We start from the raw sequence: 23,041 nt of genomic DNA, 5'->3' as shown, positions 1-23,041 counted from the left end.
TTAAACGTTTGAACGTGGTTCGCTCCACTGAGATTCTTAGTCTGTATCTTTGTAGTTTGACTATTTTGACATTTAGAACAAAAGTTTTGAAAACTATTCTCCTATGCTTTAGTATTCTCTTATCGTAGGACATATTAACATTGCTACATCTGTGAAACAGGTGGTTCATGCTCATATCTATCAGTGAAAATTATACTTAAAATTCTAAAGAGACTCTTGTGTCATCCAGATTTTTGAGGAAAAAGGTAGCAAATAAAAATAAACTTCTTAGAAGTAGATCTCAGTTACTACTTATTTTAAATTTCGTGGTAGATTCCATGTTTTGGAGATAGGGATTTTATTCAAAGTTTTCCACCAAACATTTTTATTAAATATTCTCAATAGTATTATAAGTCATCTGACATTTTTGGTAACAAAACAACAAAATAACAAAAGAACTGACTTGGGTAAAGCTGAAATGTTACTGAAACAGAATCTGATCCTTACTTGGTCATTTCCTTACCAGGGATTTTGATTTGACTGACCAGTTTCAATCCACAGTAAGAGCTTTGTTCCTAAGAGACTATAAATCAAGGAAATACCCACTACAAGGCAACTCCTCCTGCAATTCAGAGTCTGTGCTGTTATTACGAAGCAACTGACAGCAAACATTTGCTGCAAGTATGAGCGCACATTTGTATGAGGTGTGTGGCATTTTGGGTTTCACTCTCTCTCTCTGAAACCTATCTGCTTGTGAGAAAAATTGTGCAAGAAAAGAAGTTTTACTGCCACATACCTCAGCTGTCCTACAACTCAATGCAGAGACTTCGCTTCCTTTCTTTCCTTGGATTCTGAGCCGGGGGAGCACAATAGGGGTCTTGTGCTCTGGGCCAGCAAGGCATGCAGATACTCGGAAAGGAGGTGTGAACAGCTTCCAATACCTACACTGTTTGCTTTACAACTACCCCAGCTAAATCAAACAGGACACCAGGACACTCAGTCCAGGCTAAGCAAGTACAAAATCCACTGGCTATTATGACCTACATAGAGAACAGCATTCTTTAATTTAAATGTGTACACAGGTGTGTTAAGAGTTAAATAAATCATTTACGAGGCTTAAAAAGAAATGCTTCACAATTTATGTGCCACTGCTTTTTCACGTAGTTCTCTGAATACAAGTCAAAGTGCAGGTCACAAAAGAATCCATTGTTCACAAGTGAGAAATGTTGCTGGCTGTGAAGACGGTTCAGAACAAGCTATCGTGGTCTGTTCAAACAGCAAACACTGGTTTTAAACCCCAAAGCATATCGGTCATGTTTTTTATCTTCCAATTGCTAGAACCAAAATTCATTGAAACCCTCTGTCTCTGATACTATTTTCTAGAAATGTGTGTGTCTGTGTGTGTGTGTGTGTCTGTGTGTGTTTGCTTGGTAAATCCAAATCACACAATCAATGTAAACCTTTCAGGCCAAGTTTTGCCCCAGTTATTTTTATGCTGTGCTTTCAAAAAGGTCAAAAAAGCTTACCTCTGTCAGTGTAGTGGGATGGCGAGGAAGCCCCTTCTCCGCCTCGGCCTCAGCGTGCAGACATATGCCCTGGGAGCCCACAGTCTGTTAACAGGAAGCAGGTAAACCCGAGAGCGTCCGCCTGCGTTCCAGTCCAGTGCCCGTCCCAGCACACACCTGCTTTTTCAGACCTGCCGCTCATATGCTACAACCACGCACAGGACCAGCCTTAGCAGAGGGCAACACCCTCCGTTTGGATCCCTCGTTTACAGGGTAAGCAGCTAGGAAGCTGCTGAGATAAATTGCAGGGAAAGCTTGCCTTCCCAAGACAAAAACCTTTGCTGCTGCCTGATAGCAGATACGCAGCATTATCACTCTGCATTCCACATTCTCCAATCAGCTAATTGGAACAGCAGTCAACAGCCCGTCCAAAGGGCAGCTTGCAGGCCTGCGTGGCTGTGATCATTGTATACTAACATGCCCATTGCTTCTCTCTTCCCTGAAGAGATGTATAAAAGAGGCTTCTTCCAGGGTGAAGTTCAGCAGAATATGCCACACTGTTTTCCATAAGTAAAATGGCTGGTCCTCTCAGCACTGCTGCAGACAGCTCATTGGGTTCCACTGGCTTTTCGTAGCCATAGCAACAACCAACAGACAGACTTAGCAAGCATGGCTGATCATGTGCCGCACACCCACGCAGCTTGTTAATTTCTTTTCATCAAACTCATCATTTTTTTGAGGAGGGTAGCTTCTGCTATCTTTCTACACATTTCACCGATGGTGGAAGTGCTCTGATTTTTCCGCTCTCCTGAAGAACTCTTTTTTTATATGAGCCAGGGCTGTGTATGAAATCGAGGAAGCGAAGCCCTATTAGTGGCTATCCAGGTTAATAACATGCAAATCACTTAAGAGACCCTAACTGGAAGCATTGTCAAACAAGCCCCACCTTCCAGTCTCAGAGTGAGTGCGGAGAGCTGCAAATCGGAGAGTTACACTTTTTGTTTTTAAATGATAATCTTAGAGCCACTTAATTGAAACAACACCCTGTGAATTGCTATATAGGGTCAGAATAATAACTAAATCAGGTAGAATATTTTAATAAGATCTTTAAATATCCATTTACTTATGGTTCCACTTATCTGATTACTTTAAGATGCTTTTTATGCAATTTAAAATAGATTTTTAAAAAAATCCTGTTGTTTCTGCTGCAGAAAACGATTCTTTAACTCAATCTCATTTGTAAATTAAAAATTCTTTTTAAAAACTCCGAACCTAATTAAAAATTCTTTGACTTTAAACATTACCTTCAAGGCAAGAATAGTTTTACTTCCTTAGTAAGATGGATCACATTCCACCTGTCCATAAAATTTCACCCCCTCTGGGAATCTACAATGATTAATGTCATGAACAATTTCAATCTTCTGCAAAACCCCCAGCCTTGCCTTCTTTTTCAGGACTGTATCACCAGTCATATTCTATCTGATATATTTCCAAGGTACTGTCCCATTTATTTTTGTTTCTAGCAATCTGTTTGAAATAGTTATGTTAACACTTTGGACTTGTAAATACAGACGTTCTATTTGCTAAGTAGTCATTGATTTAGGATTCTGTTAGTATTGCGTTTCCCTACCCATGTTAACACTCCTGCCTTCAGTATTATTTCCCAAATTTTGGCTGCATAGGAATCCTGTGGATGTAGATTTGGGGATGCCCACTCTCCTTCCTCCCCAACCCGATTGACATTACGTAGATCTGGGCCACCCAGGGTCAGCATATCCATGCAAGACAAGTGGGTGGTGCTTTCCTGCTCGGGAGGTCCTCACCGCTTACTTCGGATCGCCTCCAGCCAGCCTACCTTTTCTCACGGAAGTTCCCTTCCCTGAAGTTATTTTGCATTTTGCATTTGCTGTTGCTGACCGTGCCCCCTGCCTTCACCCTCAGCCTCCCCCATTCTACTCTTCACTGCCCACATTTCAGAATCCTGAATTACATACCATTTTACGCTTCCTTGCCCTGCAGATGCTGCTACTATTAAAAAGCTTCTCAATCTGACTGTTCCTCACCCCAGCACCTTTAACTTCCATCCCAATCTGCCTCCCTTTTTATTTTCCAACACCTGGCCCACACTGACCACCTCGCTAGTGACTCCCCCAGCGGGAGTCTGAGCGACCTCTTCTGTGCCTCCCCTGTACTGGGGTCCACCTCTGCTATTACAGGCCTTGTCACGCCCTGGGACTGACTTCTTAGCAGTTCTCCTTTCATGTCTGGCTCCCAGACTGTTCTGTGTACTCTCTGAAAGCCAATCTGGTCCATGTCTTCTTTGCCTTCCATGCTTGGAATATTCTAATTTCTCAGTGCCTTTGAATGAGGACCTACAACACTGTATGAATAGGGACTGATGACTGGCTGGTGTGAAATCTGTGTTTTAATTCACTTTTCAATATCACCCATTTGTTGACTTATCACTTCAGAAGAACTTAAGTGATTTTGACAAAATGCTGGCAGGTTACAAAAGGATATCAAGAAAACTCTAGGTGCATTTGATGTTTTAGGGTGGCTTTTGTTTTCATGGTATCTCTGAAAATGTCTTTATACCCTCACACTTGATTGATTGGTTGGCAAGGTATAAGAATCTCTGACCATGGCTCAAACCTTTACTCCCAGCACTTTGGGAGGCTGAGGCAGATGGATCACTTGAGCTCAGGATTTTGAGACTAGCCTGGGCAACAGACTCCATCTCTACAAAAAAAAAAAAATCAAACAAACAAACAATTAGCCAGACATGGTGGTGCACGCCGGTGGTCCCAGCTACTCAGGAGGCTGAGGCAGGAGGATTGCTTGAGCCTTGGAGGTCAAGGCTGCAGTGAGCTGAGATCATGCTGCTGCACTCCAGCTTGGCAACAGAGGGAGACTCTGTTTTTAGCAGCAAAACAAACAAACAAACAAACAAATCTCTGAAGTCATTTTCCTTTGGAATTTCGAAGGCCTTCATCCTTTTTCTTGTACCTCCTCCTCCCCTATACCTCCAATTACTGCTCCTCCAAAGAGAACTGGAAATCCCCCAGGCATCGGTGAGCCAGAACCGGGAAGCTGGCAGGAACGGAGACGAATCCCTTTCCGCTCTCTGCCCCGTGGTGTGTCTGTCGGCATCTCTACTGGTCTTCACACATCACTCTGCTGCAGCTCTGTTCTTCCAAGGCTCTTGGCTCCTTCGCCTGCCCAAAGCCCCTCCTTATAACTTGGGGCACTGAGGCCCATTGGCATTGCTCTGGCCTCAGGCCCTGCCCTAGCCCGGGTCCCTGATGTTTATTCTCCTTCCGAATGTGTTTGTTTTAAAATGTGCTAAATCCAGATTTCCAAGAGACAGATACAATTTTTCCAGCCCATCTTTCTGAGTCAAGTGAGATACCACCTCTGTGGCCAGCAGCTTTATATGTGGGCTGCCCTGTGCCTTGGTCCGCTCAGCTATGACAAGGACACTTGGCATTACCTGGTTTTAACATTTTGCTAACATAACAGGTGCAGAGTAATAGCTCACTATTGTTTTAATTTGTGTTTCTCTAATTACTGACAAATTGAACATCTTTTCATTTTCGATGGTTTTCGGGGTTCCCTCTTCTGTCAATTTTCTGTTCATAGCTTTTCCTGTCTTCTCTGTTGAGATTGTCTTAGTGTGAAATTTTAAACAACATGGTCTAAAGGTATTTTTTATATATTTAAACATTATAATTAAATTTGTGATATTATTAAAGGTTATTAAGACATCCACTGACATATAAAGGGAGCTCTATAATTCACAATGCTAGTTGTTTTGGTTTTTATTATGAAACAAAAATACAGAATGTGTGTGAAAATCTGCATTCAGAAATTATGTTCAGTATGAAAGCATAGAATACCACACCATAATATGATTTTCTAAAACAAATATTTGTTTAGAAGGATTTTCAAACAAAGATAATACTATCAGAGAATACATATACACACACATATATATGCTCTAATAGTATACACACACACACACATAAATGGAGAGAGAGAGCTATTTATCTAGCTTCTATTTTATGTTATTCCATATGTACACCTACACATCAATCAATCTATCTACCGTCTATGGAGGGCAAACACAAATGTGCAAAATGTTAACACCTGATGAATCTTAAGTGGGAATATTTTCAGTTTATTTTACTCTTATCTCCACTTTTCTATAAGTTTGATTTTTTTTTGTTTTCAAGATACAAAGTTTTAAAAAATGAAATAAAATGACAATAAAAGTAGCGTTTAGAACAGACACAGAGTTAAGGTTAAGATTACTTGATGGGGACATAACTATTTATCAGAGTTGAAACTAAAGAAGTTGATAAGTGATGGAGTAACTAAAGTGATTACTACTATTATTGCTATTATGAGGAGGCTACTTTGGTAGAGAGTATTGGAAATATTTTTCACTTTCTTGAAATAAGTTTGCTATTTCCCTACATTTACTGCTTCCCTGTATTCTGTTCTTAAACCATTTATTCTCTGGTTCCTATTTTGAAATCCTTATTAGTCTGTTTCCTTAATTCAACAAAATCATCACTGCTTGAAGCACTAGGTTCTTCTCTAGTCACATCTGCTCCTGCAGACTCCACAGCTAGGACCCACCAAAGGATCTGGTCCCTGGCACAACGAAGAAACATGTTGTATGACTTCACTTAGAGACTGGAATTTAAGCATGGTTTGTTTATGAGGTAGCAAAGACTTTTATAAAGCTTAGATTGAATTTTCTAATTCCTAAAGCAAATAAAATAGAATATCCTAAGGGTTATTCCTAAACCTTGCATATTTAGTTACTCTCACAACGATATGAACAATGTCAAAATAGGACATTGATGGGACATGTGACAACTGACTTAGGAGGAGGATTGAAGTATCTCAATTAAGCAAATTGGATTTATTTCTATGATTCCAACAGCAAGAAGTATACACTGGAAAGCAGACTGACCCACAGGCTACTAATCAAATGCCTTCATATCCCCTGAAGAAGTATGACCCTGACCAGTATCCAGAATGATCTTTATAAATCAGGTGCCCAAAACCAAAACAAACCCAGCAGAGTTGAGGGTTTTTGGAAATTCACTTATCAAATGAATTTAAAATGAGAAAATGACTATAGAAAAACAAAACCTTGCCAGAGAGCAAATGATAGGAATGTAAACACCAGCAATACAAAACTGTTTAAAAAGCTGGAGAGAAAGCCAAACCTATTAACACAAAAGTACTGTGTGTAGCCCATTAGTAGTTACTAGAACCCCCTAGAAGTTCTGTATACTCTCTAGGTTAAGAGGAACAAGGAAAATGTGGCAAGAGGTACAGGAAGAAGTTTCAGGTAGTCCTAAGTCTGTAGAGCTCGGTCTTCACTGGCTAATAATAACAACATTGTTTTAAATATTTCAGGTTTATCAAGCTTCGGGTTTGCAAATGACTATGATTGCAGCAGCTTACAGGAACTACTTTATCTTAAAATGTGTGTTAATATGTGTCAGTACCAGGTGGGGAAAAATTAATGGTGTTATCCAATAATAGCAAAAGAAAAAAAAAAAAACAGCCCACAATTAACCCCCACCCACAACCCTGTGAACCAATCCCAAAACACAAATACATCTAGGTGTTGCTAAAGAAAAGTACTCCTGGCTTTTATTAAACCTGCAGTGTGAGAGATTCTGCAAGCAACACAGAAAAGACTGCACTTGCTCCCAAGGAATTTGACTGTTTATACTTCAGAATGATAAGCTTAAAAAGCGACCTGGAAAGAGAGGGCTGGCTGCTTTCACGCTCCTGTGAGGGGCCATGCTTTGTTCTTGGAGAGGCACTCTGACCACATTAACAGAGTGTATCTCCCATGACCTTTCCCACTCAGCATTGTGTCCTGTGGCAGCAGTGGCCCCCAGGTACTTCCGGGCAACATGCCACCAAACCCAGTACAGAAAAAGCACCGGGCTCTGCCGTCATGGCATTATTGAATTAGTAACGAAACACACCAGGCTTAGCAAACAAAACCTGGCAAGAAGGATTTTAAAACAAATGCTTCTGGTTTCACCTGAGCCACTGAAACAAATGACGAGGTGCTGGGTGAAACTGGGCAGCTTCTGGAAACTCCGAAGAGGCTCATGCTATCGCCCTCAGCTGCCAAATGTGCAAATCTCAGAGAAGTGAAAATTAGAGGGTCACCTTGTGTCCTCTAGAAGTGCTTCTGAAACACATGTTCAGTAAGTTTCGTTGATCAAGATAAGAAGATGGGCCTGAGTGATGTATTAATACAATCAGGTACATGTTTTAGAATCCAATAGTCCAATACCAAGTGGAAAATATTGTTGAAAAACAAAAATCCCCAAATCCACACTGGAAATAGTAGATGCTCAGTTAAAGGTCTACCAGTGAGAGTATGCACAAGTAGGAAAAATAAACTATGCGTGCTTGCAGAATATTGCATGGGAGCTATAACCCAGAATGGTAATTATTTTACTAAGCCTGCCCAGGTCAGAATTCAGTGCCTATGTGTTTGTTTCTTTGTTTTTGAGGCAGAATCTCACTCTGTCACCCAGGCTGGAGCACAGTGGCATGATTTCGGCTCACTGCAATCTCCGCCTCCTGGGTTCAAGCAATTCTCCTGCCTCAGCCTCACAAGTAGCTGGGATTAAAGGGGCACGCCACAATGCCTGATTAAGTTTTTGTATTTTCAGTAGAAATGGAGTTTCAGCGTGTTAGCCAGGATGGTCTTGATCTCCTGACCTTGTGATCCGCCTGCCTCGCCCTCCCAAGGTGCTGGGATTACAGGCACGAGCCACTGTGCCTGGCCGCCTATGTTTTTAAAAGTCAGACTCTGGCATCCTAATTGCTGGATCAGTGCCTTGAACTGAGAACATTCTTCTGGACATTTCCTACATCAAAGGAAAACAATTAACTTTGGAAACATTCCTTGTGAGAGGTCAGGAGATCTAGACCATCCTGGCTAACACAGGGAAACCCCATCTCTACTAAAATTACAAAAAATTAGCTGGGCGTGGTGGTGGGTGCCTGTAGTCCCAGTTACTCAGGAGGTTGAGGCAGAAGAATGGCGTGAACCTGGGAGGTGGAGCTTGCAGTGAGCCGAGATCGCGCCACTGCACTCCAGCCTGGGCAACAGAGCGAGACTCTGTCTCAAAAAAAAACAAAGAAAGAAAAAAGAAACATTCCTTGATTCCTTGTGAGGTTTAAAGTAGCATGAAAAATCATTTCACAAACAACTTTCCTATTGGCATAAAGGTAGATTTAAAAAAAACTATCTGAGCTGATACCTGAGCTGCCTCTTGAAGGACCCGTTATTCTCTTGGCGTGTGGACTCTTTCCTATATTTTTCCTTCATTAAAGACATGGTTTGCCTCCAACGACTGGAAACAAACCCAAGTTGTGTTTCAATTTTTGGTAACACATGAGAAAGTCTTATCACAAGATTAGGATTGGCTGCAGAGAAGAGAAAGCTCAAATAACAGGGCTTACACAAGACAGAGGTATATTTTTCTCTCAGTTGAAGGAGAAATAAGGAGTTCAAGGCTAGTAGAAAATTGGCCTCATGATTATCAGGACTACAGCTCCTACCCTCTGTTCTGCCATCTTTTGAAACTGGTTTCTATTCTCAAGAATCCTCATGGTCCAGAACGGCTATTTGTGCTCCAGCCATCAGGTCCATGTTCCGGGCAAGAAGAGGAGAGGGAGAACCAAGGGGCACATTTTCCACTGGAGTTGACCTCTTTGAAAGAGCTTTTCCCCACCTCCCACCCAGCACTTCTGCTGATACCTGATTGCATCCTGAGTGATAAGTAAGTCTCAAAAACGTGGTCTTTTCAGCTGGATACCTAGTGGTCCCAGGTAAATCAGTGTTCTACTATTGAGAAACAAATTGATAATAGGGAGTGGATAGACAACAAGCTTCCTCTGCCAGCTCGTGTCAGCCTGGGTACAAAGAAAGTACTACTCATTTCTTGACATTGTCACTGAGCCTTCAGTCATGGCTGGTTACCTGTCAGTGCAGGGATCACCCAGGCTGACTCGGTGGGTTGAAGAAGCACCCTTTCTTCATTCCTACATGGGGGTGTCCTCGCCTATCCGGGCACTGTGCTTATCTTCTCAGCACAGGCTGAAAGCACTGCCATCTCTCCTTATACTGGTTTCATATCAATAGCTCAAAGTATACTTGTTCATTCACTATGGAACAAATAAACAAATGGTGTGGATTCCAATATTCTGCAATTTGTTAGCTGTGTGATATGCAAATTACCTAACCTCTTTGTGCTTCCATTTCCTCATGAATAAGAAAGGACGATAATATTATCTAATTCTGAGGGTGGCTGTGCCAATTAAATCATTTAATTAGTATAAAAGGGTATTAGACTTTTTTTTGAATTTTGTATCTTTGATTTATGGTGCAGCCCTGGGTGGGCACAGACCTCTGGGACCTTCTAATACTGTGGGAAACATCCGATGGACATAGACCAGAGCGTCAAAAAGCAACACAAATGCATGTGTTGATCAAAAGAACGGTCCAGACGGTGAGAGGCAGCAGGCTTCGGCAAAGGAGAAACAGGCGCTAGTGTCACCAGTGGGAACTTATCTCAGGTTCCCTGGAACTTCACCTGGACAGCTCAAGGCTGCGTGGACAGTCGGCAGGAGAACTTTTCACTTCTGCCCCCTGCTTCCCTTCCTGGCTGATGTCCTCCCCCACCCTTTAATTTAAATTGGCACCAGTTTCCTATTCTCTTGGTAGCCCCAGTTCTTTCCCTCATTTAACATTTTCACAGAATCCAGTGGGGACTTTATTGACCAAGGGGCTGCCAGGGCAGGGCTGGCCTTCAGAGGAGGGGCGTGGTGTGCCCAAATCCTGCAGCTGGGGAAGGAGTAGGGAGCTGAGGCCACAGAGGGACAGGGACAGAGGCTAGGGAGCCACGCGCGCAGACACCTTGCCAGCGGGGAAGCACCTACGGTGGCCTTGCAGACAGCAGACACAGACACAGGGGGCCCTTGAAGAAAAGAGCCACCTTGTTCTTTAAGACTTCTGTAGCAGAGTCCTCGCAGTCCCGGGGCTTCACACGCTGCACGGTTATATTTACTTGTGCTTTTATTTACTTCCTCTCTGTCTGTCCTGCGAGATTATAAACTGCAGGGCAGCAGGGATCATTTCTGTTTTGTCTTCACCCTGTTTCCAGGGCTCAGCATCGTACCTGGGCTATGGGTACAGAAGTGCTGAATGAACAAATGGGTGGATGATTGGGCCGCGTGAGTCCCAGGTGAACGAATTCTATCTACCCCCTTAAGGCCATCCCTTGATTCAATCCGACAAGCATTTCTTCAGTCTGAACTAACCCAAGAAGATCCGCATCCAGGGTCAGATTAAAGCACTGCCCACCTTCTGGGTGGGTGAAACGTGAGGGAATATCAAATAGTGATGTTCCAGTGTGATTTGCCCATGCCCAGGGGGCAAGGGGAGCAGAGAGAACAAATGAACAGTCCCGTGCCTCACCAAGGGGCCACACGCGAGCTGAGCCAAGTGGCTGAAGAGGAGGAGCTGGCCTGCCTGGGAAGCCAGGGACAGGACTTCCAGGTGGAGGAAGTGACGGCACAGCGACAGGGAGCAAAGGCAGTGCAGGGGAGACCAAGAGGTGGAATGGCACTGAAGCCTGTGTTGTGGCAGGAAGCAGAGGTGAGGTGGACGGGGCAGATGGGTCACTGTTTCTCAGACACCTTGTTCTTCATGGTGAGAACTTTGGACCTTATCTTCCTGGAAATAACAAGCCACCAGTGAGTTGTTTTTTTGTTTGTTTCTTTTTTTGAGATGGAGTCTCACTCTGTCTCCTAGGCTGGAGTGCAGTGGCTTGATCTCCACGCACTGCAACCTCCACATCCTGGGTTCAAGGGATTCTCCTACCTCAGCCTCCCAAGTAGCTGGGATTACAGGTGCGTGCTACCACATCCAGCTAATTTTTGTAATTTTAGTAGAGATGGGGGTTTCACCATGTTGACCAGGCTGGTCTTGAACTCCTGACCTCAGGTGATCCGCCCGTGTCAGCCTTCCAAAGTGCTGAGATTACAGGCATGAGCCACCACACTCAGCCCCACCATAAAGTTATAAAAAAGAACACAGATGTGATCATTCTTGCATTTCAGAAAACTAGCTCTAGGACCCATTTACCTGGGAAATATGTTTTAATGGAGAAATTCACATGGTTTGATGTTTTGGTCGCTTTTATCACTTGTCACTATTATGCAACATTTCTCAAACGCCTTCTCCTGTGCAAGGTATTCATATTCGTTGCCCGAGGAGGTATCCACAAAATGAAGGACTCATACATTATAAGACGTACCACTATTATGTTCCACTGAAAAGGAAGAAAACTGCTGCCATTGACATTGTAACACTATGTTATTTTTTAAGTCATTTGTTGGAAGAGATCTTTCAAATGTATTGAGATTAAATTTCATCCTCTATCACTCTGTGTATAGAAAAAAGAAAGAAGTGAAATTAGCTGGTTACAATATTCTTAAAATTCTTCACCTTCAGTGCTCAGCTCTTCTGAATGACATTAACATTTAGGGGTTGACAGTCATCCTTTATGTAGTGTTTCCCCAGTTGGGTGTGCATCAGGATCACCAGGAAAAGTGGAGGAAATGAGGCCGGGGCCGTACACCGTTCCAACAAGCCTGGAGCTCTGTATTCCTCCTTGGTAACCGAAAGATCCTAAGACCCCCAAAGAGGAGGAGAGGCTGCCCAGCACATCAGGAGAGATGGCTCAGCAGCGCTTCTGAAGTGAGTGTCGGCTTCTGTTTTCAGTACTTTTTGTATTCAGTGAGTTTTCACAGACATGCATATGACAAGACTGACACAACTGCCATGTGCCTGGCACAGACATTGTTTCTGGGATATTAGAAAAGAAATACGATGGGAACTTTAAAAAATATACAAGAAGTATATTAATGATAATAACTTGACTTCTGTGATCAGGGACTAAGTAAGTAGATTGTGGCTCATCCACACCGTGGGAGACACTCAGTGTTGGAAAGTCATTATGTAGAATGATATTTTCCACAGGCTGTTCCAGGACAGGCTGTTCTACAAGGGCACCACAGGCAAAACAAGGTTGGGAAATCCTGCAAACCATGCCCCTCGCCTAGAGTTTCAGAGTGCGCTCAGCATTCTGAAAGTTCTGAGAACGCTGGGAGTATAGTGATTTTACGTTTTAACCTAGAATTTTCCAATTATGGCATTAAAGAAAAGGAAAATAAAAACTCGAGACCCCAGTTCATGATGCCAAAGGAAAAAATTAAGCTGAAAGCTGAGTCATGCAGGAGCTGCCTTTCCTTTTGTTCCTAAGCAGAAGCTACAGATAGAAGGTTCGATATCTCCACAGGTAGCTACTCTGTGTTCGCTTTATCTTATGTGAAGTGCCAGTTTACGGAGTGTCAGAGGATTGCGTATTGACTCTTCCCCTGCCTGCTCCTTTTCTCTTGCAACAAATAGATTCAGTGACGTGACCACACCTTCCTTCTTTCCCTTCTAGCCCCCTTTTCCCCTTTAAATACTGAAGCCCTCAAAACCATCTTTGGAGAAAGGCGTGTCTCCCAGGCATGTCCTCAACCTTGGCAAAATAAGCTTCTAAGTTGATTGAGACCTATCTCAGACATTTTTGGTTTACAGTGTTCACATTATATTTTAAATAAACAGCAACAACAATAAGCCCATAAAAATGTATGGTGGCACCTTTCCATTTTTGTAAGTAAAATTTTGGATATATAGTCATAGTTAAAAGACAATAAGGAGGTACACTCAACAATAACAATGCTTACTAGTGAGGGCTTGAGTTACATATAAATTTTCTTTGGTTTACTTGTATATTCTTCAATGAATTGACACATTTTCTGAAAGAAAACAGTTATTAAAAATAGCAATAGTAAACTGACTTTATGAAAAGTCAGAGAAAGATTTAAGTTTTCCTGATATGTTCTGTGGAAGAAGCTTTGATGAATATTAAAAAAAAATTCAGTGAGAAGATGGAGACTTGTTTTATGAAACTTCTCAATTTCCATGAGACGGGAAAAAAAGTGTTATTAGTCACAAATTATAGTAAGAGCAAAGAAGAACGGAATAAATTTGGCATCATGTGTGATTTTTATTTGGTCTTTTCCAAGGCCATGCATGCATGAAATAGAACATTTTAAATAAACAAGTCAGGCTGGTTTGTCTGTGGTTCGATATAAAGGCCAAGCAGAGAAGTCAGCTGATTGGATCTCAGGAATCTGTGAAGCTACTAAGAGAAGTCACCTTAAAGATAGCAGCTGATACCATATCTCAGGGTAGGAATCCCTCTTACAAGTTAGGTCATCTTGGGCAACCTACTTAAATCTCAGGATCCTCATTTTTTGTATTAAAATGGCCATGTTTACTGCATTTGTTCCCTGGGGCTGTCATAGCAAAGTACCCCAAACTGGGTGGCTTAAAAAAACAGATATTTGTCTCACAGTCCTGGAGGCCAGAAGTCAGTAGATGAGGTGTGGGCAGTGCCATGCTCTCTCCGAAGGCTCCGGGGAGCAGCCTTCCTTGCTTCTCACCAGCCCCTGGCTGCTGCCAGCAATCTTGGTGTTTCCTGACTTGGCTTGTGGCAGTGTAACCCCAATCTCTGCCTCCGTCTGCAAGCACATCTTCCCATGTGTGTCTGTGTCCAGACTTCTCTTTTCTTATATGGACAGGAGTCATTGAATGGGGGCCCACCTTAATCCCTATGACCCCATCTTGCCTTGTTACATCTGCAATGACCCGATTTCCAAATAAGGTCACATTCACAAGTCCTGGGCCAGGACTTCAAAGTATCTTTTGAGAGGACACAATTCAACCCATGGCAGTGATGGGGTTGCAGCTATTATGCTTTTTGAGAAAAAACTGTGGCTCCCTGTGCAGTTGGGTCTGTGAAAAACCAAGGCAGGAACAACTCAGCTGAACTCAATTCATACATCGAGGAATTCCCAGGGTGCTGGTGGAAAAGATCAATTAAACTGCATCTCTGGATGCTTTTTTTTTTTTCTTTTTTTACTGAATTGGCAGAAAGACTCCTCTGCTGGATTTAGAGTGAATCTACCACTATAAAGTTGAATCAACAACAACAAAAAGGGATAGGTGTAATATGTTGAAAAGATTCTACCAAATCTCCTCCAGACTGATTGCTCTTTTTAGAATCTTCCAGAGTAACATCTCCCAACTCACACTCTCATGCCAAAGTGCATCCTGGGCCCAATGGGTGGCAGGCAGGCTGATCCCTACACATGGTTTCTGAGATTGATTGGGGGCTTCCAGGTTCTTCTCAGCCATCAGTTTCTGAGAGGACCACATGGGGTTTCATTGCATCTCCAAATACAGGCATTGCTTCTTAATCAGGCTCTCCACGATTCCACAACCTCCCCTGGGTGTAGGTCAGGCCCTTGCAGCAGCTTCAGACCACCAGTCATCTAAAGCAGTTATCGCAGCTTTCAAAGGCCTAAAATCTCAGAGAATTATTAGGCACATGGAGAACATCTTTATTTATTTGTTCACTTTGTTCTGTTTTTTTCTGTACTGAGTATCATTTATAATTTCAAAACAGTGTAATAACAGTCAATGTAATTTATTTAGCAGATTACTATGTGCCAGGCACTAGCTACAAATTTTAGAAATATTAAATCTGTTCCTTATAGAAAACCTGCCAAGCAGAAATTATTTTTATTTGACAGATGAGAAATTAGGCTTAAAAAATGTATGACTTCCAAGGTTAAAGAATCGCCTGATTTTAATACTATGCAGAATTTCTTACTTCAGCACTGTTTTAATGAATTGTCTGTAAATGTAGAAACTCCCGTTTGTTTTATTTGGATCAGATTCCTGAAAGTCGATCAGAAGGAAATGGTGGTGTTCCCAGCATTTTTGTTATTTTTCTTTTTGCTATTGATCTAGGATAAATCATTTTGATCATTTTTGTTATAGTTCCTATATCTCAGAATAATGGTATTATGTTTTTTGTTGTTCTCAGGTCCTGTGCACAGGCCTGTGGGAGGGGAGAACGCATTATCATGATCTAGAGGCTAGATAACTTGATTAGCAGCACTACCACTTGAAAATCTAACTACAGAGTCGCTCCTGAGTTTAATGAAACAGTTTTTGTTTCCAGATGTTCTTTACATTGGGCCTAAGTCCACTGTGAAGAAAAGAAGAATGGTTTTGATTTTTTCGGTTGCAATGACCTAGTTGCTCAAGACTTCCTCACTCAGCGGCTATAGACTATCTTCACCTGAAACTCCTACGAAGTGAACCATCCCAGGTCACCCTGGGGAGTCTTTCTGCGGCTAAACAAGCTGGCCTGAAAGCATTTAGGGTCCATAGCTTACCAAGCCAAACAAGAACTCCATTCAAGCAAAATCTAAGTGGAGAAGCATCGTTTCAGTCAGCCACATTTTAACCAGTGACACCTCATCAGATGTGGACTCAGACAAAATATTTTAAAATTCATTTTGCCACATCAATGCATTTATATCGTAGCCAATATCCCTCAGAGCTCACATGCTCTGCAGAACTAGGGGGATTTTCTCCACAGTTTTTCTTCGTATTGAGGACTAGGTGGAAATGTTTTCACTCAGAGTGGCCCCTCGGGCACCCTCACCTATCTGAGGTACCTACACTTATCAACCACTTCTACGTGTTATTCAAGCTACCCTGGTCTACGATCAACGCAAATCCAGGACCTGAGCAGAGCCTATCAGCGTGTCATGGAAATCTTTCTTGAGTTGTCTTATGAATCTTTTCTTTTATCTTTGCCCTGTGCATTATTCATAAACAAGTCATCCTGGTCTCTAAATAGAACAAGTTGGTCCTGGGAGCTGGTGAGGATATGCAAATGTACTGCAAGACATACTTCAGGATATCTGAAATCATGATTACTTTGCAAAATCAGCATCATCAATGTATACTGTTTGTTTCTCTTTTTTCCCCTGATCCACTGGGTCAGTAGGAAAAACATGGAAGGAGAAGGGGCCAATGAAATCACACTAATTTATTCAACAAATGCTTTTACTGACTTCTGTGATGTATTCGGCACTGTAATCAGGTGAAATAACAGGAAAATGGGAACCAGAAGACAGGATTTACTGTAAAATTGATCCCTAATTATGTGACCATGAGCAAATTCCTGACTTTATGTCCCTCAGTTCTTTTATTTGTAGATTGGGAGTGATTTAAGCCTCTGCCCAATCCAAGCTATTACGAGGATCAAATGAATCTTTTTACTTGCTAGTATGAAGGACAATGCAAATGAAATGCAGTGGTTTTCCTCCTCCACTGCTACCACTGTGCTCCACCCCGACTATGTCATCATCATCACCACCACCATCACCATCATCACCTCCATCATCATCACCACCATCATCATCATCATCATCACCTCCACCATCATCACCACCAACATCATCATCACCTCCATCGTCATCACCTCCATCATCATCACCACCATCATCATCATCACCACCATCATCATCATCACCACCATCATCATCACCTCCATCATCATCACCACCATCATCATCACCACCATCATCATCGCCTCCATCATCATCATCATCATCACCACCATCAACATCATCACCACCACCACCATCATCACCACCACCATCATCATTACCACCTCCATCATCACCTCCATCATCATCACCTCCATCATCATCACCTCCATCATCATCACCATCATCATCATCACCACCATCATCATCACCTCCATCATCATCATCATCATCATCATCATCACCACCATCATCATCATCACCACCATCATCATCACCTCCACCATCATCATCACCTCCATCATCATCATCACCTCCATCATCATTGTTACCTCCATCATCATCATCACCATCATCATCGCCTCCATCATCATCATCACCACCATCAACATCATCACCACCATCATCATCATCACCACCATCATCACCACCATCATCATCATCACCTCCATCACTACCATAATCAGCATCACCTCCATCGTCATCACCATCATCATCATCACCTCCACCATCATCACCACCACCACCATCATCATCACCTCCATCATCACCACCATCATCATCATCACCACCATCATCACCATCATCACCACCACCACCATCATCATCATCACCTCCATCATCACTACCATCATCAGCATCACCTCCATCGTCATCACCATCATCATCATCACCTCCACCACCATCATCATCATCACCTCCATCATCATCATCACCATCATCATCACCACCACCATCATCATCACCTCCACCATCATCATCACCACCATCATCATCATCACCTCCACCATCATCATCACCACCATCATCATCACCACCATCATCATCATCATCATCCTCTGCATTAAGTTGGTTCTCTGGAAACACAGTAAGGAGGGGATTTACTGAAGGGGCTTTGGGGATATGTCCTTAGTTATCATATCTGTAAGGGAACAGGAGAGGAAAAATTGGACAAAGGGAGAAGGTGAACTTTGGTAAAGCTTCAGCAGAGGCCACAGGATGCTATGGTGCTGAGATAACACCTTCTAGTTGTCCCAAAGGAAGACAAAGAGCCTGGACCTTGGGAGCCCAGCATCCACCCACTGCCTGCAGGCTGCCCACACTGGGAGAGGCAGAACCGGGGGAGATCATTCTTAGAGACAGACTCACTTGTGAGCCCTCAGCAATGCACACTCTGAGGGCTGGGTGAGTGAACACCTTGGTTCTGAAGGGCAGAGATGAGGGATTGTAGCATCCACTAAAATCATCAACATCATCATCATCATCATGGGCTTGAAATGGCCTTCAAGAAATCCTTGAAGGCTCCTGCTCATTTCATTTCTCTTCTATAACACAATGAAGAAAGAAAAGATAGAGTTTCCCTGACAGATAGCACAAAATTAAAAATATTAGAGCTTAACCTCAGGGAAGGCAGGGAACCATGGCCCACCCACCAATTACAGCAACACCAGATCCTAAAGCGCCAAAGTGGCAGACATTGTACATCAATTCCATATCAAACATCCCTCCTGCCCACATTAACTGCCCCTCTACTGCCACTCCTTTTATTGAATGATAGATTCCCAGGGTGGAAAAGGGCTTTGCAGGTCAGGCAATTCAAGTCACTATCCAGTCACACTCTAAGATGGGCCATCCCCTGTGATGGAGGCAACTACAGTTTCAAGCAGTCTGTTCTTTTCCAGAGACTTCTCCAAGTGTGGCTGGAATCTGCCTTCTCACAGCTTTTACCATTGGTCCCATTGCTGTGCTATGGGACAACACAGATCAGATTTAATCCATCCTCCGTATGTGACATACATATTTTGGAACTGCGCTTTTTTTGAAATGTGCTCAGTTTCCAAAACTTGTTCCTTTTCAAAGCCAAAACCTGGCCTCAATCCTTGGAATATCTCCTTTTCCTCTTAAACTGCGAAGATTGCTCCAAGTTTTTTCTAATCCATGTGAAACAGGATGGGGCAACCATCATACTCTTGCTGTTGGACCCCTCTATACATGTGATCTAATATTAAAATACTGGACTCCCAGCTCCATGGGTAAACAGTGTGATGTGGTTGGCAAATCAAGCTCTGTTTTTAAGCTATATCATCGCTGCCCTTGTACTAACGCAGCTAGCTTTTTGAACAGTAGCACGGTATCTATGAGATCTGTGTGAAATGCAGATTCCAGCTATTGAGATCTTGGTGTATACCAATCTTGTTTCAGGGTTTTGTTTTTTTTTTTTTTCAGTACCTTTAACGTGATTACATACACACAAAATGAATAGAAATATTGGACAAAACAACAGAAATTTAAAGAAGAGAGAAAGAGCGAGAAAAGCATTGCTACTCCCATCCCCATCCCCGCTCCCACTAGACACAAAGACACACAAATCAAGGGATGGCTTTGAAGGAATAGATGAGGCAGAGTGAGCATCTCTCTTTCCAGAAGGTAGAAGAAAGAGTTTTAAGTTTTGCTCTTAATTTATGGCACACAGTCATTATTTATTAAATGTGAACACCCACTCTGAACGTATATATCAAGCTAAAACATCCATGAAAAATTATTTCATAATGTCACAATATATTTTTTCATTAATTATTAATTCCAGCCATCTGCTCTATACAACCCATGGTTGCTAATTTCTCTACCCAACTTCTTCAGTGCTACCAAAAATGCATTGCTCAAAATAAATAATTGGATTCTTCAGATTTAAATCTTCAGCTCAAATGACTTTACTGAACTAGGAAAAAGAAGAGTATGGGAAGGATACCTAACTCTCCTGCATTCCCTATATATTAATTAAATTGAAAATTTAAATTTCCACTATAATTTTCCAAAGAGCTCCAGGCCCCAGGTATGATATAATGTTAAGAGGCACAGTTGTGATTACATGTCATTTGACGATACATTTGTACCGGTAATTTTTCAAAGTCAAATGGTGACTTCATGCTTTTTTCCTTGATTTCCCTGATTACTATTATAAACTAGATGTAGCACATTGAATGGTGCTTAGGAAAATAGTGAGAAAATGCACATTCTGGTTGGCCCTCTAGATGCTCTCAGATCAGAATTTGGAGAATGAGCCACCAAGCTATTGAAATTTTCCCAATGAATGGATTTGCAGGATGGCCACAGAGAGGTCTGTAACCCTGCACACCTAGGTTCTGTGAGGTGGGTCAGCACATTTTTGCTACATAGCTCTTTGAATCACCCACTATCTGATTTTGATTCTGCAAACAGAAAATGGTTATGGAAGGAAGCAGCTGAGCAAATATCATCATAACCGCTGTAGAAATAGAAGCCTATCTTTTGTGTGTTGGAAGAGGCCTCCGTTTGATCTCTGAAGTGCAACCAGGTCCAAATTAAGAAAGGGAGTGGCTTCTTCAGGAAAGTAAAAGCTCAAGGCCAAAGGATCAAGAACATTTTCTCAGGATGGAGACTTACTGGTTCCAATGCTTCTTTTTTCAAGGTGTAACCCAAATGTCTTGGGTTGGTGCTCTTTGTTGAAGTAACGTGGTTAATTATTTACCTTTCTCACCGTTTGGCTAAGATTCTTTTCTTATCAAATTGCTGTGTCTGAACCCAAAACAAACAACCCTCTGAGGGCAGTTAGCCATCACCTTAAGCTGGGTTTGTGTGAGGGTGGCTGGACGTTTTTCTACTATTTTTCTCATGGCCTCTGTTGTTCCAGTAACCATTCTGCTAGAGAGGGCCAGAGCTAATTTGTGCTGTTATGTGGGTACTTAGGGTTTGCTGCGACTTGGTTCTTTTTTATTTTTTTAGATCTGCTCTTTATAACTCTTCCTTTTTGGGGGGCTATTCTAATTTCTCCATTCAACACGGCGTTTCAGATTTCACTAGAGAAAGCAGCCTTTTGTCTTCCCAAGGTTTTTCTGCCATTTGGACTTTGGATCGTACGCTCTAAAATGGACCCAACATGGTCATCTAGAACTGGGATGATTTAGTCATTAAAAATAATTAGACAGCAAAAGGGGTATTTTGGGCTCTTCTCTTCTTTCCTCCAAGACTCCTACAGGAGCAGATTGCTCTGGCCAAATGTGGCAGAAGAAGAGCGGGTAGGTGGGGTGGTTTCAATCCACGGAGGCTCTGTTGCTGCAGCAACTTTCAGTCTAAATTCCATGCCCAGACGAGGCAGCTATTCTTAGCCTTGACTTTGGAAATAGTTTTCTCCCTTCTTAAAGTACATCACTCTTGACCTTTTATCTTTACTTTAAAGGTCTTGTGCAGCTGAATCTTTATTTGGTTCCTCAAATCATTTTTAGAAACAAGGAAGATGTTAGAATAGGAAAGGAATAACAAATGGATAGGGCCCTGAGGGGTGAAACCACCTGGCCAGATCACACACTGAGTAAGCAGCACCTGTGCTCCTTCAGTGAGTCCGGCATTCCATGAAGGGTTACTAAGTTTTATTATGCCAGAGGTATGTGGACAGTGTTGGCCATGGAGTGGTAACCAAGACAGAGTCCCTCCCCTCAGGGAGCTTACAGTGGAGACCAAAGCACAGCTCTCCCAACGCCTAAAGTTCTGTTTTTTCCACTACACTCTGAGATGTTACCAGTGCTTTAAAAAATACACTTCCTGCTTTTCTAAATAGGACTGAACTGAGGCAAAACTGTGAAGTCAACAATACTTCAGTGCTCTCATCTCTAAATTGGAACTAATACTAGCACCTTACTAAAACGGTGAAAGATTAAATGAAATAACTCCCTCAAAGGGCCTGGCATAGTGTCTAGCACATACTAACTGTTCAATAAATGTTAGATAGTATTCCACGTATTGTGTTCTCTGGTTTTAATATGATTAATCCCCTTATTGAAGAGAAGCAATTTCAATGTATTTGAAACTTATGAATATTAGTTCTTTGACTATTAACACTTGGTAAGGCAGCAGGTTTCATGCACTTATGCCATGATAGATGGTTTCCTTAAATTAAGCTGAGTCATGTTATATGTAGACATTCCCTTGTCTGGAATCTTTTCTAGGCATTAGTTAAGATTTAAAATAATCTAACTTTACGTAAAAACCCCATTTGATGCTGTTACATATTTATAAAAAAGATTGTATTATTTTCTTAGATTTTAAGATTCTACCTTTGCTTAAAGGCCTTAGAGTATTAAATAGCCTTAAATCAAAAATTGACCCTGACCAACTATAATAAGATTATATTTACATACTTTACCTCTATCTGTCTTGGCTGGTTAAAAATAAACTCCACATTTTGACTTAGAAGTCAATGATTTTGATTGTGTCAAATGAGAGTATGGGAGAATTTGGTCACCATGGACATGGTTTGGTCACAATTTGTTTTGGTTATTGTAGATTAAAGCAGAATTCAACGATAGGTGAGGAAATGGAATTATTCCTTTTCTCAATTTCAGTTTCTTATATCTTAAAGTTATTCTCATCCGAAGCTTAAAATTGGTCTAGGATTTGTCCAGTTGTAACGTTTTTTCTGAAGATTTATTTAAAAGCATGTTTGGTTACCATTAGTCTATGAAACCTTTCTTGTAATAATTCAATTCGCTCAAAGTTTTCCTTTGGAAAAAAATGTATATGTATCTTCCCCATAAAGGACTTTGAGAGAACAGTAACCTACTTTCACAATGTAGGTTGGAAACTGTTTCTGAACAAAATGAAACTATCATTCATGATTAGTCTGAATTCAGGTGTAATGCTGAGGTCTAACATGTTTTGAAACTTATCTTTACATCCTTGATAACATTCTTTTCTTCTAGTGATGGCAAAAACCTCAAGCAGGTTTGATATTCTAAGATCTTTCCTATCTAGCTGTTACAGAGTACTAAAAGCACTACCGTACATAGTTGGAACATTTTTTCTTATCACATTTTCTTCATATGTGGTCTTAAAATGGCTAATTCCAAAGAACAAAAGGTAAGTTATCCATGGAAAATGAAGTCATGATTTTATCTGTACCACCCCATCTGACTATAACTACCATGCACATCATGTCCAAG

General features: G+C 41.8%; 1 protein-coding gene across 6 annotated transcripts in view; it reads right to left on the bottom strand.

Annotated features, from left to right (window-relative positions):
• Positions 1 to 23,041, bottom strand: part of SORBS2 (sorbin and SH3 domain containing 2) — a 378,235-nt gene that overhangs the window by 227,460 nt on the left and 127,734 nt on the right. For 2 of the 6 annotated variants that reach the window (XM_023221011.2, XM_023221009.2), the window contains exon 1: positions 1,506 to 2,097. The exons of 2 other annotated variants lie outside the window; for them this stretch is intronic. The gene's annotated coding sequence lies outside the window, so the exon portion shown is untranslated. Of the gene's footprint in view, positions 1 to 585; positions 733 to 775; positions 943 to 1,505; positions 2,098 to 23,041 lie in introns of those variants that run through there. 2 more of the 6 variants (XM_023221007.2, XM_023221010.2) reach the window with 2 other exon arrangements.

This window comes from Piliocolobus tephrosceles, chromosome 3, assembly GCF_002776525.5.
Source record: "Piliocolobus tephrosceles isolate RC106 chromosome 3, ASM277652v3, whole genome shotgun sequence".
Lineage (NCBI taxonomy): Eukaryota > Metazoa > Chordata > Mammalia > Primates > Cercopithecidae > Piliocolobus > Piliocolobus tephrosceles.
This window is presented reverse-complemented; position numbering and strand designations above follow the sequence as displayed.